Source organism: Musa acuminata, chromosome BXJ2-1 (genome assembly GCF_036884655.1).
Source record: "Musa acuminata AAA Group cultivar baxijiao chromosome BXJ2-1, Cavendish_Baxijiao_AAA, whole genome shotgun sequence".
NCBI classification, from domain to species: Eukaryota; Viridiplantae; Streptophyta; class Magnoliopsida; order Zingiberales; family Musaceae; genus Musa; species Musa acuminata.
In genome coordinates this window covers 24,980,699-24,994,195 of record NC_088338.1, presented here as the reverse complement: position 1 = coordinate 24,994,195, position 13,497 = coordinate 24,980,699, and the positions used below count along the sequence as shown (strand labels likewise).

The 13,497-nt window shown below is 46.2% G+C and overlaps 4 non-coding genes and 3 pseudogenes across 4 annotated transcripts; all 7 read right to left on the bottom strand.

Moving 5' to 3' along the window:
• Positions 1 to 93: 93 nt before the first annotated feature.
• Positions 94 to 212, bottom strand: LOC135601379 (5S ribosomal RNA). The gene has a single exon (XR_010483674.1). It is a non-coding gene; the product is annotated as a 5S ribosomal RNA (ribosomal RNA).
• Positions 213 to 562: 350 nt separating this feature from the next.
• Positions 563 to 681, bottom strand: LOC135603447 (5S ribosomal RNA; annotated as a pseudogene).
• A 350-nt stretch (positions 682 to 1,031) lies between these two features.
• LOC135600775 (5S ribosomal RNA) lies at positions 1,032 to 1,150 on the bottom strand. Its single transcript, XR_010483088.1, has one exon. It is a non-coding gene; the product is annotated as a 5S ribosomal RNA (ribosomal RNA).
• Positions 1,151 to 1,500: 350 nt separating this feature from the next.
• On the bottom strand, positions 1,501 to 1,619 carry LOC135602229 (5S ribosomal RNA; annotated as a pseudogene).
• Positions 1,620 to 2,269: 650 nt separating this feature from the next.
• On the bottom strand, positions 2,270 to 2,388 carry LOC135600111 (5S ribosomal RNA). The gene has a single exon (XR_010482442.1). It is a non-coding gene; the product is annotated as a 5S ribosomal RNA (ribosomal RNA).
• Positions 2,389 to 2,738: 350 nt separating this feature from the next.
• On the bottom strand, positions 2,739 to 2,857 carry LOC135602220 (5S ribosomal RNA; annotated as a pseudogene).
• Positions 2,858 to 11,186: 8,329 nt separating this feature from the next.
• Positions 11,187 to 11,305, bottom strand: LOC135602982 (5S ribosomal RNA). Its single transcript, XR_010484068.1, has one exon. It is a non-coding gene; the product is annotated as a 5S ribosomal RNA (ribosomal RNA).
• Positions 11,306 to 13,497: the final 2,192 nt, after the last annotated feature.

Here is a 13,497-nt window from a genome sequence, read left to right as displayed (position 1 = left end):
TACTGACTGCGTAGCGGTCACAGCAAATTTCCAGCCCCAAAACAATCGTCTCGGAGCTCTACGGGAGATGTTTCGTATCCCGGGATGCAAAAAGTAGTGCAACACGAGGACTTCCCAGGGGGTCACCCATCCTAGTACTACTCTGGCCCAAGCACGCTTAACTTCGGTGTTTTGATGGGATCCGGTGATTTAGTGCTAGCATTATCGCACCCGTTTCGCGTGCTTCGTCCCTCGCCTATGTGCACGTCGCGGTCGGCGTATCAATGTCCGAAGCCTCTTGCCCATCACGAAACCGTCGGCGCTTTCTCGGACGTTCTCGAAATCCCTATTGCAAGCTCTCTCCGAGCCCTAGCCCGACGACTACGTATCGGTCACGGCAAGCGCGTGCCGAAACCATCGGCACTTTCTAGAACGATATCGGAATCGCTATTGCGACCCCAATCCGGAAAGCTCTATCCGAGCCCCTCGATACTTACTGCGTAGCTGTCACAGCAAATTTCCAGCCCCAAAACAATCGTCTCGGAGCTCTATGGGAGATGTTTTGTATCCCGGGATGCAAAAAGGAGTGCAACACGAGGACTTCCCAGGGGGTCACCGATCGTAGTACTACTCTGGCCCAAGCACGCTTAACTTCGGTGTTTTGATGGGATCCGATGATTTAGTGCTGGCATTAACGCACCCGTTTCGCGAGCTTCGTCCCTCGCCTATGTGCACGTCGCGGTCGGCGCATCAACGTCCGGAGCCTTTTGCCCGTCACGAAACCGTCGGCGATTTCTCGAACGTTCACGAAATCCCTATTTCAAGCTCTCTTCGAGCCCTAGCCCGACGACTGCGTATCGGTCACGGCAAGCGCGTGCCGAAACCATCGGCACTTTCTAGAACGATCTCGGAATCTCTATTGCGACCCCAATCCGGAAAGCTCTCTCCGAGCCCCTCGATACAGACTGCGTAGCGGTCACAGCAAATTTCCAGCCCCAAAACAATCGTCTCGGAGCTCTACGGGAGATGTTTCATATCCCGGGATGCAAAAAGGAGTGCAACACGAGGACTTCCCAGGGGGTCACCCATCATAGTACTACTCTGGCCCAAGCACGCTTAACTTTGGTGTTTTGATGGGATCCGGTGATTTAGTGCTGGCATTATCGCACCCGTTTCGTGAGCTTCATCCCTCGCCTATGTGCACGTCGCGGTCGGCGCATCAACGTCCGGAGCCTCTTGCCCATCACGAAACCGTCGTCGCTTTCTCGAACGTTCACGAAATCCCTATTGCAAGCTCTCTCCGAGCCCTAGCCCGACGACTGCGTATCGGTCACGGCAAGCGCGTGCCGAAACCATCGGCACCTTCTAGAACGATCTAGGAATCGCTATTGCGACCCCAATCCGGAAAGCTCTCTTTGAGCCCCTCGATACTGACTGCGTAGCAGTCACTGCAAATTTCCAGCCCCAAAACAATCGTCTCGGAGCTCTACGGGAGATGTTTCGTATCCCGGGATGCAAAAAGGAGTGCAACACGAGGACTTCCCAGGGGGTCACCCATCGTAGTACTACTCTGGCCCAAACACGCTTAACTTCGGTGTTTTGATGGGATCCGGTGATTTAGTGCTGCCATTATCGCACCCGTTTCGCGAGCTTCGTCCCTCGCCTATGTGCACGTCGCGGTCCGCGGTCACGGCAAGCGCGTGCCGAAACCATTAGCACTTTCTAGAACGATCTCGGAATCGCTATTGCGACCCCAATCCGGAAAGCTCTCTCCGAGCCCCTCGATACTGACTGCGTTGCGGTCACAGCAAATTTCCAGCCCCAAAACAATCGTCTCGGAGCTCTATAGGTCACCCATCGTAGTACTACTCTGGCCAAAGCACGCTTAACTTCGGAGTTTTGATGGGATCCGGTGTTTTTGTGCTGGCATTATCGCACCTGTTTCGCGTGCTTCGTCCCTCGCCTATGTGCACGTCGCGGTCGGCGTATCAATGTCCGGAGCCTCTTGCCCGTCATGAAACCGTCGGCGCTTTCTCGAACGTTCTCGAAATCCCTATTGCAAGCTCTCTCCGAGCCCTAGCCCGACGACTGCGTATCGGTCACGGCAAGCGCGTGCCGAAACCATCGGCACTTTCTAGAATGATCTCGAAATCGCTATTGCGACCCCAATCCGGAAAGCTCTCTCCGAGCCCCTCGATACTGACTGCGTAGCGGTCACAGCAAATTTCCAGCCCCAAAACAATCGTCTCGGAGTGCTACGGGGGATGTTTCGTATCCCGGGATGCAGAAAGGAGTGCAACACGAGGACTTCCCAGGGGGTCACCCATCGTAGTACTACTCTGGCCCAAGCACGCTTAACTTCGGTGTTTTGATGGGATCCGGTGATTTAGTGCTGGCATTATCGCACCCGTTTCGCGAGCTTCGTCCCTCGCCTATGTGCACGTCGCGGTCGGCGCATCAACGTCCGGAGCCTCTTGCCCGTCACGAAACCGTCGTCGCTTTCTCGAACGTTCACGAAATCCCTATTGCAAGCTCTCTCCGAGCCCTAGCCCGACGATTGCGTATTGATCACGGCAAGCACGTGCCGAAACCATCGACACTTTCTAGAACGATCTCGGAATCGCTATTGCGACCCCAATCCGGAAAGCTCTCTCCGAGCCCCTCGATACTGACTGCGTAGCGGTCACAGCAAATTTCCAGCCCCAAAACAATCGTCTCGGAGCTCTACGGGAGATGTTTCGTATCCCGGGATGCAAAAAGGAGTGCAACACGAGGACTTCCCAGGGGGTCACCCATCGTAGTACTACTCTGGCCCAAGCACGCTTAACTTCGGTGTTTTGATGGGATTCGGTGATTTAGTGCTGGCATTATCGCACCTGTTTCGCGAGCTTCGTCCCTCGCCTATGTGCACGTCGCGGTCAGCGCATCAACGTCCGGAGCCTCTTGCCCGTCACGAAACCGTCGGCGCTTTCTCGAACGTTCGCGAAATTTCTATTGCAAGCTCTCTCCGAGCCCTAGCCCGACGACTGCGTATCGGTCACGGCAAGCGCGTGCCGAAACCATCGGCACTTTCTAGAACGATCTCGGAATCGCTATTGCGACCCCAATCCGGAAAGCTCTCTCCGAGCCCCTCGATACTGACTGCGTAGCGGTCACAGCAAATTTCCAGCCCCAAAATAATCGTCTCGGAGCTCTACGGGAGATGTTTCGTATCCCGGGATGCAAAAAGGAGTGCAACACGAGGACTTCCCAGGGGGTCACTGTTAGAACCCTTAAGGATTCTAAACTTGGGGTTGATCTCTTTAGGGGATCGGCCTCCTTGGAACTCTATAGGGGTTCCTCCCTCCAAGTTGCTGCTCAAAGGCTGCAGAAAAGATTAATCTATTGCTTAAGAAAAGAGAAGGAATACATGGCTATTTATAGGGCTTCTAAACCCTAACTCCTAATAGGACTCCTACTTAAGACTCTTACTTCTAACCAACTCCTAATAGGACTCCTACTCAAGACTCCTATTCCTTTACAACTCCTAATTCTTCTCTAAGAAAAAACCTCCTACATGAATGCCCCTCACAATTAGGACTCTCCTAGCTAGAGTCCTAACAGAATGTCCCTCTCAATTAGGACTCTCCTAGCTAGAGTCCTATCATTTTTACATGAATGTCCCTCTATATTAGGACTCTCCAAGCTAGAGTCCTAACAGACCCGCCCTCTTCAAATCAGCCTTATCCTCGTGGCTGATGATTCATTAATTCTGGGAATTTGATCTTCAAGTCGTCATAGTTCTCCCAAGTGGCATCTTCTTTTGGTAGGTTCGCCCACTGTATTAGCACTTCATTAGTGGGTCGTCGTCGTTGAGTCACGATCCGTCGATCAATAATGGCACTTGGCTGGGTCTGGAGTTCTCTTTGGGTAGTCATATTTGGTGGGTGGCTTTGGGCTATCTCCAAGCACCTGTTTAAAACTTCCGGTTGGCTGTTGGTTTGTGGGTGATATGTCGTACTCCTTTTCAATTTAGTACCCTGCATATAGAATAACTTTGTCCAAAATCTGCTATTGAAGATGCAAGTAGAATTTGTCACAAGCACAATGCGTCCCTTATAGTGTAATTCTTTTGAGTCCCAATTGTAATGAGCCATGGGGCTTGGTGCTTCCTCCAATTTTTTTATAATCTTACTAGTATCTGAATCTTCCTGCCATTCCATCTTAATATCCTCAAGGAAGTCGCTGGTCGGAAGTGAAACGGTCGAAACTTCAACTTGCTCGGGTAGCTGCGAAAGCGCATCTGCAAGAACATTCTCTTTCCCCTTTTTGTAAGTTATTTCAAAATCAAATCCAAGAAGTTTTGTTACCTATTTTTGCTGCTCGGGGGAAGATATCTTCTGCTCCAAGAGATATTTTAGGCTTTTATGGTCGGTCTTGATTTGAAAGTATCGCCTGATCAAGTACAATCTCCACCTCGTTGCTGCGTGCACAATGGCGAGCATCTCCTTATCATATGTTGACATATTTTGATCGGAGGGAGATAATGTCTTGCTAGTGTATGCGAGTGGTCGACCATCTTGCATGAGAATGGCTTCAATTCTGACTCCAGATGTGTCGGCCTCAATAATGAAGGGTCGGTTGAAATCTGGTAGTGTTAGCACCAGCGTCGTCGTCATGGCTGCCTTAAGTTTGTCGAAGGCAGCGGAGGCTCTGTCCAACCATTGGAAGACATCTTTTTCTAGTAAGGAAGTAAGTGGTGCACTGATCTTTCCATAGTTTTTCACGAACTTGCAGTAGTAGCCTGTTAAACCCAGAAAGCCATGTAGCAATTTTATGTTTCTCGAGGTCAGCCAGTTTTGCATTGCTCCAATTTTGAAGGGGTCCACTACCACATCTTCCTCTGATATGATATGCCCAAGATATTCCACCTTTTGTTGAAGAAAGCAAAAATTCGTGGTTGTTGTGTGTTCAAAAGGTGGTTTTCCGTATGTCTTCTTCGCATGCTCGTATTTGATGATACCCGGATCAAAGGTCCAGCTTTGTAAAGATTTGTACTCCCTTTCATCTAGCAATTCATATACTATTGGAATAAAGTATTTGTCCTTGATGATTATGCCATTGAGAGCTCGGTAATCAACACATATTCGCCTTGTTCCGTCCTTCTTGCATACAAGTAGCACCGGCGAAGAGTAGAGGTTGCAACTTGGCCGAATAACTCCTGTTTCGAGCATCTCTTTTATAATCCTTTCTATTTCATCCTTCTGGAGATGTGGATACTGATATGGCTGAGCATTTGCTGAAGATTTGCCTGGAAGAATCATTATACAATGATCATGCCGACAGGTAAGAGGTAGGTTGCGCGGTTCGTCAAATATATTTGAAAATTCAGCAAGCAAAGGAAGTAGATTTGGATCTTCAAATTCTGTTGGCTCTCCCTTAGTTTGCTGCTCAAGTTGTACCAAAAAGCCGCTACATGCTTTATGCAAAACATTCTTCATTTGTTGTGTGCAAATCGTTGTTATGTCGCCCCCACGTTTCCCGTGCAATGTCACCTATTTCTCCTTACTGTAAAATTTCATAATTAGTTTCATAAAATTCCAAGAAATATCACCTAATGTCGTCAACCATTTAATTCTGAGCATGGCCTCATGATTGTTAAGAGGGAGAAGGAAGAAATCTGCAATTATCTCTTGGTCCTGCAGCAATAGTTTCTCCTGCAAGCGCCTATGATCACAATTCAAAATCCGTCCGTCGGTGACCTTAACATCAAACCTGCAGCGATTCTCGATAGGTAATGATATCCGAACAGCAAGCTTACTATTTAGGAAGTTAGTAGTACTGCCCGTGTCGATGAGAACAGTGATTGGTTATTGTTTGAGAAGGCCTCCAATTTTCATCGTTTGCGGGTTTGAGTAGCTAGCTAGTGTATGTACCGTAACTTCGGTCGGTTGTGGCTCCTCTTCTGCATCTTCTTTTTCATGTTCAAGGCTCTCTTTTGGATGTTCAATGATCTCTTCTTCTATCGGTTCAATCATAAGAAGTCCCCCTTTACTACAGCGATGCTCACGGCTCCACGGCTCGTCACAATGCCAACATTGTTAGGATCGAGAGCACTAAGAGGGGGGGGGTGAATTAGTGCAGCGGATATTTTTTAGCGATTAAAAAGCGAAGGCTGCGTTCGTTCGACAAAGACTATTTTGATGCAAAAACCGATTCTAAGATTACTTATGATTAAGTGCAGTTTACGTTTAAGCGCAGTTAGCGTCTAAACGTAGTTAGCGTCTAAATGCAGATTGCGTCTAAACTCATATTGCGTCTAAGCGCAGTTTGCGTCTTAGCGCAGATTGCGTCTAAGTGCAGATTGCGTCTAAACGCAGATTGCGTCTAAGCGTAGATTGCGTCTAAACGCAGATTGCGTCTAAGCGCGGATTGAGCAGAAGTATAAAGACAATGTGCTGCTGTTGTACAGCTCAAAAGGTAATCTGCAAAAAAACAGATTTACGTCTAAACGCAGATTTGCGTCTAAACGCAGATTTATGTCTAAACGCAGATTTACGTCTTAAACGCAGATTAGACACAGATTTACGTCTGAACTTTGAAACTCGTTTGTATATTCGCAGAGGGCAATATGCAGTTGAAATCAAGACGTAAACGTAAACTGAAATCTGACGATTGTGCGAGGAAAGCCGATTTACGTCTAAATGCAGTTTTACGTCTAAATGTTAAAACTTGTTCGTAAAATTGCAGAAGACAGTTTGCAGTTATAAATAGAATCAAACTGTAAGTGTAAACTGCAAAGAAACTCGTTCGCAAAAGCACAGAGAACAGGTCTGCAGAATCAAAACGTAAACGTAAACTGTAATGTACTAAAACACGACTTTACGTCTGAATGCAGATTCGGAAGAACAGCACTTAGAACTTGTTCGTGAAAGCACAGAGAGCAGTAGTAGTGGAGGAGGTTTGCAGTAAAGATAAAGTGCTCAAAAATAAACGTAAACCAGAGATTTAGAGTGGTTCGGTCAGTCCTGACCTACTCCACTTTTGGCTTCCTCCACCGACGAGGTTGCCGACGTCAACTAGGGGCCTTCCTTCAATGGGTGAAGGCCAAACTGCCCTTTTACAGTTTCTCTCCTTTTGACAGGCTCAGGAGACAACCTTTACAGACCTTTCTCTCCTCACTTTACAACTGAAAACTTGAAGAACAGAAGGAGGAGACTTAAAGGCTTTACAACACTTTTGAGCTCTTAGAATCACAGAAAAGATCAAGATTTCGGTGTAGGTCTGTATCTTTTCAGTGCTGAATGGGTGGGGAATTTATAGGCCCCAACCCAATTCAAATTTGGAGCTCAAAACGATCAAATCCCGGAATTCCGGGATCAGGCGGTTGCACCTCTTGACTGGAGAGGTTGCACCGCCTGGGAGAGCTCGAAGACTGAGCTTAGGCGGTGCCACCTCTCTGCCAGGGAGGTTGCACCGCCCAGTCTTGCTCGAAGACTGAGCTCAGGCGGTGCCACCTCTCTGCCAGGGAGGTTGCACCGCCCAGTCTAGCTCGAAGACTGAGCTCAGGCGGTGCCACCTCCCGGCTGGGGAGGTTGCACCGCCCAGTCTCGCTGGAAGACACAGCCCAGGCGGTGCCACCTCCTGGCCTGGGCGGTTGCACCTCCTGGTGCAATCAGGGTCCGAATGGTTCATTCCATTCGGCCCAATTTCAGTCCTTCAGGGGCCCAATTGCCCCAAGATTAAGCCAATGGGATCACCTCCCATTTTCCAACTTAATTAGCGTGCTAACTACGATTAAATCTAAGACAATTTCTGCAGCTTTGCTTCGGTGCGTCAATCGCTTCTTCCGGCGAGTTTCCGGCGAACTTCCGTCGATCATCCGATGAACCCTCGGTGATGCTCCTGCGGACTTCCGGCAAACTCCTGGACTTTGCGACGATCCACTTGGCAAGTTTCGACGAGCTTCGCTTGGCAAGCTTCTGGACTTCTCGGATCTGTTCTCGCAGAACCTCCGACGACCGTCCGAACTTCCGTCGAACTCTCGAACTCCCAACGTGATCATGAACTTGACTCCGGCGCAACTCCTGCTGCTTGTTAACTTTTATCGTAGTTAATCCTGCACACTTATCTCAACACATAGATTAGACAACAAATGACAATTGACTTCATCATCAAAATCCGAGATTCAACAAACATAACCCCTTCGCATATCGCTCCCGAAGCTCTTCTCTTGTTAACCTCTTTAGTGTAGGGACTTGGTCGACAATAGGGAGGGCTAAGGGCTTCAATATTACTGGTTGAGGAGAGACCCTAGTCCTCCGAGCTTCATGGTTCAATTGCTCCTCTTGATGTCATGCGAAAGAGATGGCTGCCATAAGCGTATACGGTTGTCGCGCTTTAACTTCTCCTCGGATCTCCGGCTTCAAGCCCTCAATGAAGGTCCACAATAGCTGTTTTTGAGACCAATCATGAGTTTGATTAGATAACCTTTCAAACCTGGTTTGGTACTCCTGAATGGTGGAGGTTTGTTGGATCTTTGCTAGTTGTTCGTCAACATTCTCGTAATCGGTTGGTCTGAAGCGAATCAGCAGTCCTTCTTTGAATTGTCGCCATGAAAGGACTCCATAAGTATGTTCAAACAAGTCAAACCACTGTATAGCATCCCCTTCAAGATGTATAGCTGCAATTTTCACCATAGATACATCCGCGGTTTTGTGGTACCGAAAATATCGCTCCGCGCGTGAGATCCAACCAATCGGGTCTCCTTCTTCCCATCTAGGGAAGTCCACTCTCATGCATGGATAGTTGGGGTTGGTCATAGAGCTTCCCCTCTCTTGGAAGTCATATCTTTGGGGTTGGTGTGATTGGGCAAAGCTCTCACCTTGATGTGATTTCTTCGGGCTTAGTGGTCGGCCCAATCTGAGTTCGGTAAAGAGAATCCGAATCTTATCCTCCATTCGTGCCTCCAAGGCTTCGAATTTAGCATTGATTACCTCCTTAGATGCCATAATATATGCCTCCAAATCTATGATGTTAAGATCTCTCTTTTGTTGTTAGGTTAAAGGCATGTATAGGTTGAGAGAAGTGATGGTCAAAAGGGTTGGTGGATTGGTGGATGTAGGCTACGATTTAGGCTTGTTTTGTGGCAGTTTTGGGTGCAGTTTGAGGGTGTGGTTTAGTAGAGTTTTAGGGCTGTGGTTGAAAGTTTTGGATCTGTGGTAGATGGTAGCAAAGGTTTGACAGAAATCCGTGGAAGTTGCAGCAAGTATGTGCTGTCTTGTAAGAGTAGAATTGTCGTCGAAGAAACAACGATTTCTCGATGTAATTTCCACCAAAAACTTGAGAGAATTGAGAAGGGAATTGATAGCAAAATCACAGTTTATATGACAGCAAGGATATCTAATTTAATCAAGAAAATTTCGGCAGTATAACAGCAAGGTAATTGGTGCAAGTTGCAATTGCAGAATTATCGTCGAAAAATTTCAGCGGGATACGATGAAAATTTGCAGCAACATAAAATCGTTTTTAGAGATGAATTTCTTAATAGATCAATCTTATATGGAAGCCAAGATGATCTATGAAGTGTATACGAAATTTCATTCAAAAAAGATTGCAAATAGATGGGTTAAGGCAACGATATGCAGCTGAAATTTTCTGCAGCATAGATTTTCAAGTGCAGCAGATTGGACATAAAAGATCAGTAGTTTATACTGAGAATTTTTCAATGAAACCAAAGGGAAATCTACTGTTAGGAAGTGTCAAAGATGTCATAAAAATTTCGTAGAAATTTGGATAGAAAAAGCACAGTAGCAAGATCAAACAGTTGGTGCTATGCGGCTTGAATTCTGCAATTCAAGTGCAGCAGATTGGACATAAAAGATCAGTAGTTTATATTGAGAATTTTTTGATGAAACCAAAGGGAAATCCACTGTTAAGAAGTGTCAAAGATGTCATAAAAATTTCGTAGAAATTTGGATAGAAAAAACACAGTAGCAAGATCAAACAGATGCTGCTATGCGGCTGGAATTCTGCAATGTATCTTTCGTCGTAGAGATGAAAACTTTGTGACGAAAAGTTTATGCAGCAATATAGGAACGATTTTTTTTTTTTTTTTTTTTTGGGTTTTCGAATAAGGATAACTAAATTGCAGCAGAAGTAAGGTAGGAAACCAGAACCTGTTGCAATTCACGGGGAGATCAAAGGATGATCCGTGGTGGTGGAGATGATGACGGAATTCGGTGACGATCTTTTAAGCAATTGTGGGAATTGCTTTGGATGGTTGTAGAGGGTTGATGGATGACTGTGGAAGGGCAGCGAGACACCAAGAACGCTGCTCTGATACCAGGTGTTAGAACCCTTAAGGATTCTAAACTTGGGGTTGATCTCTTTAGGGGATCGGCCTCTTTGGAACTCTATAGGGGTTCCTCCCTCCAAGTTGCTGCTCAAAGCCTGCAGAAAAGATTCATCTATTGCTTAAGAAAAGAGAAGGAATACATGGCTATTTATAGGGCTTCTAAACCCTAACTCCTAATAGGACTCCTACTTAAGACTCTTACTTCTAACCAACTCCTAATAGGACTCCTACTCAAGACTCATATTCCTTTACAACTCCTAATTCTTCTTTAAGAAAAAACCTCCTACATGAATGCCCCTCACAATTAGGACTCTCCTAGCTAGAGTCCTAACAGAATGTCCCTCTCAATTAGGACTCTCCTAGCTAGAGTCCTATCATTTTTACATGAATGTCCCTCTATATTAGGACTCTCCAAGCTAGAGTCCTAACAGTCACCCATCGTAGTACTACTCTGGCCCAAGCACGCTTAACTTCGGTGTTTTGATGGGATCCGGTGATTTAGTGCTGGCATTATCGCACCCGTTTCGCGAGCTTCGTCCCTCGCCTATGTGCACGTCGCGGTCGGCGCATCAACGTCCGGAGCCTCTTGCCCATCACGAAACCGTCGGCGCTTTCTCGAACGTTCACGAAATCCCTATTGCAAGCTCTCTCCGAGCCCTAGCCCGATGACTGCGTATCGATCACGGCAAGCGCGTGCCGAAACCAGCGGCACTTTCAAGAACGATCTCGGAATCGCTATTGCGACCCCAATCCGGAAAGCTCTCTCCGAGCCCCTCGATACTGACAGCGTAGCGGTCACAGCAAATTTCCAGCCCCAAAACAATCGTCTCGGAGCTCTACGGGAGATGTTTCGTATCCCGGGATGCAAAAAGGAGTGCAACACGAGGACTTCCCAGGGGGTCACCCATCCTAGTACTACTCTGGCCCAAGCACGCTTAACTTCGGAGTTTTGATGGGATCCAGTGTTTTAGTGCTGGCATTATCGCACCTGTTTCGCGTGCTTCGTCCCTCGCCTATGTGCACGTCGCGGTCGGCGTATCAATGTCCAGAGCCTCTTGCCCGTCACGAAACCGTCGGCGCTTTCTCGAACGTTCTCGAAATCCCAATTGCAAGCTCTCTGTTAGGACTCTAGCTTGGAGCGTCCTAATTGAGAGGGACAATCATGTAAAAATGTTAGGACACTAGCTAGGAGAGTCCTAATTGAGAGGGACATTCTGTTAGGACTCTAGCTAGGAGAGTCCTAATTGTGAGGGGCATTCATGTAGGAGGTTTTTTCTTAGAGAAGAATTAGGAGTTGTAAGGGAATAGGAGTCTTGAGTAGGAGTCCTATTAGGAGTTGGTTAGAAGTAAGAGTCTTAAGTAGGAGTCCTATTAGGAGTTAGGGTTTAGAAGCCCTATAAATAGCCATGTATTCCTTCTCTTTTCTAAAGCAATAGATGAATCTTTTCTGCAGCCTTTGAGCAGCAACTTGGAGGGAGGAACCCCTATAGAGTTCCAAGGAGGCCGATCCCCTAAAGAGATCAACCCCAAGTTTAGAATCTGCAAGGGTTCTAACACCTGGTATCAGAGCAGCGTTCTTGGCGTCTCGCTGCCCTTTCACAGCCATCCATCAACCCTACACAACCATCCAAAGCAATTCCCACAATTGCTTAAAAGATCGTCACCGAATTCCGCCATCATCTCCACCACCACGGATCATCCTTTGATCTCCCCGTGAATTGCAACAGGTTCTGGTTTCCTACCTTACTGCTGCTGCAATTTAGTTATCCATATTCGAAAATCCAAAAAAAAAAAAAAAAAATCGTTCCTATATTGCTGCATAAACTTTTCGTCACAAAGTTTTCATCTCTACGACGAAAGATACATTGCAGAATTCCAGCCGCATAGCACCATCTGTTTGATCTTGCTACTGTGCTTTTTCTATCCAAATTTCTACGAAATTTTTATGACATCTTTGACACTTCTTAACAGTAGATTTCCCTTTGGTTTCATCAAAAAATTCTCAATATAAACTACTGATCTTTTATGTCCAATCTGCTGCACTTGAATTGCAGAATTCAAGCCGCATAGCACCATCTGTTTGATCTTGCTACTGTGCTTTTTCTATCCAAATTTCTACGAAATTTTTATGACATCTTTGACACTTCCTAACAGTAGATTTCCCTTTGGTTTCATCGAAAAATTCTCAATATAAACTACTGATCTTTTATGTCCAATCTGCTGCACTTGAAAATCTATGCTGCAGAAAATTTCAACTGCATATCGTTGCCTTAACCCATCTATTTGCAATATTTTTTGAATGAAATTTCTTATAGACTTCATATATCATCTTGGCTTCCATCTAAGATTGATCTATTAAGAAATTCATCTCTAAAAACGATTTTATGTTGCTGCAAATTTTCATCGTAACCCGCTGAAATTTTTCGACGATAATTCTGTAATTGCAACTTGCACCAATTTCTTTGCTGTTATACTGCCGAAATTTTCTTGATTAAATTAGATATCCTTGCTGTCATATAAACTGTGATTTTGCTATCAATTCCCTCCTCAATTCTCTCACGTTTTTGGTGGAAATTACGTCGAGAAACCGTTGTTTCTTCGACGACAATTCTACTCTTACAAGACAGCACATACTTGCTGCAACTTCCACGGATTTCTGTCAAACCTTTGCTACCATCTACCACAGATCCAAAACTTTCATCCAGAGCCCTAAAACTCTACCAAACCACACCCTCAAACTACACCCAAAACAGCCACAAAACAAGCCTAAACTGTAGCCTACATCCACCAATCCACCAACACTTTCGACCATCACTTCTCTCAACCTATACATGCCTTTAACCCAACAGCAAAAGAGAGATCTTAACATCATTGATTTGGGGCCATATACTATGGCATCTAAGGAGGCAATCAATGCTAAATTCGAAGCCTTGGAGGCGCGAATGGAGGATAAGATTCGGACGCTCTTTACCGAACTCAGATTGGGCCGACCACTAAGCCCGAAGAAATCATATCAAGGAGAGAGCTTTGCCCAATCACACCAAGCCCGAAGAGATGACTTCCAAGAGAGGGGAAGCTCTATGACCAACCCCAACTATCCATACATGAGAGTGGACTTCCCTAGATGGGAAGAAGGAGACCCGATTGGTTGGATTTCGCACGCGGAGCGATATTTTCGGTAC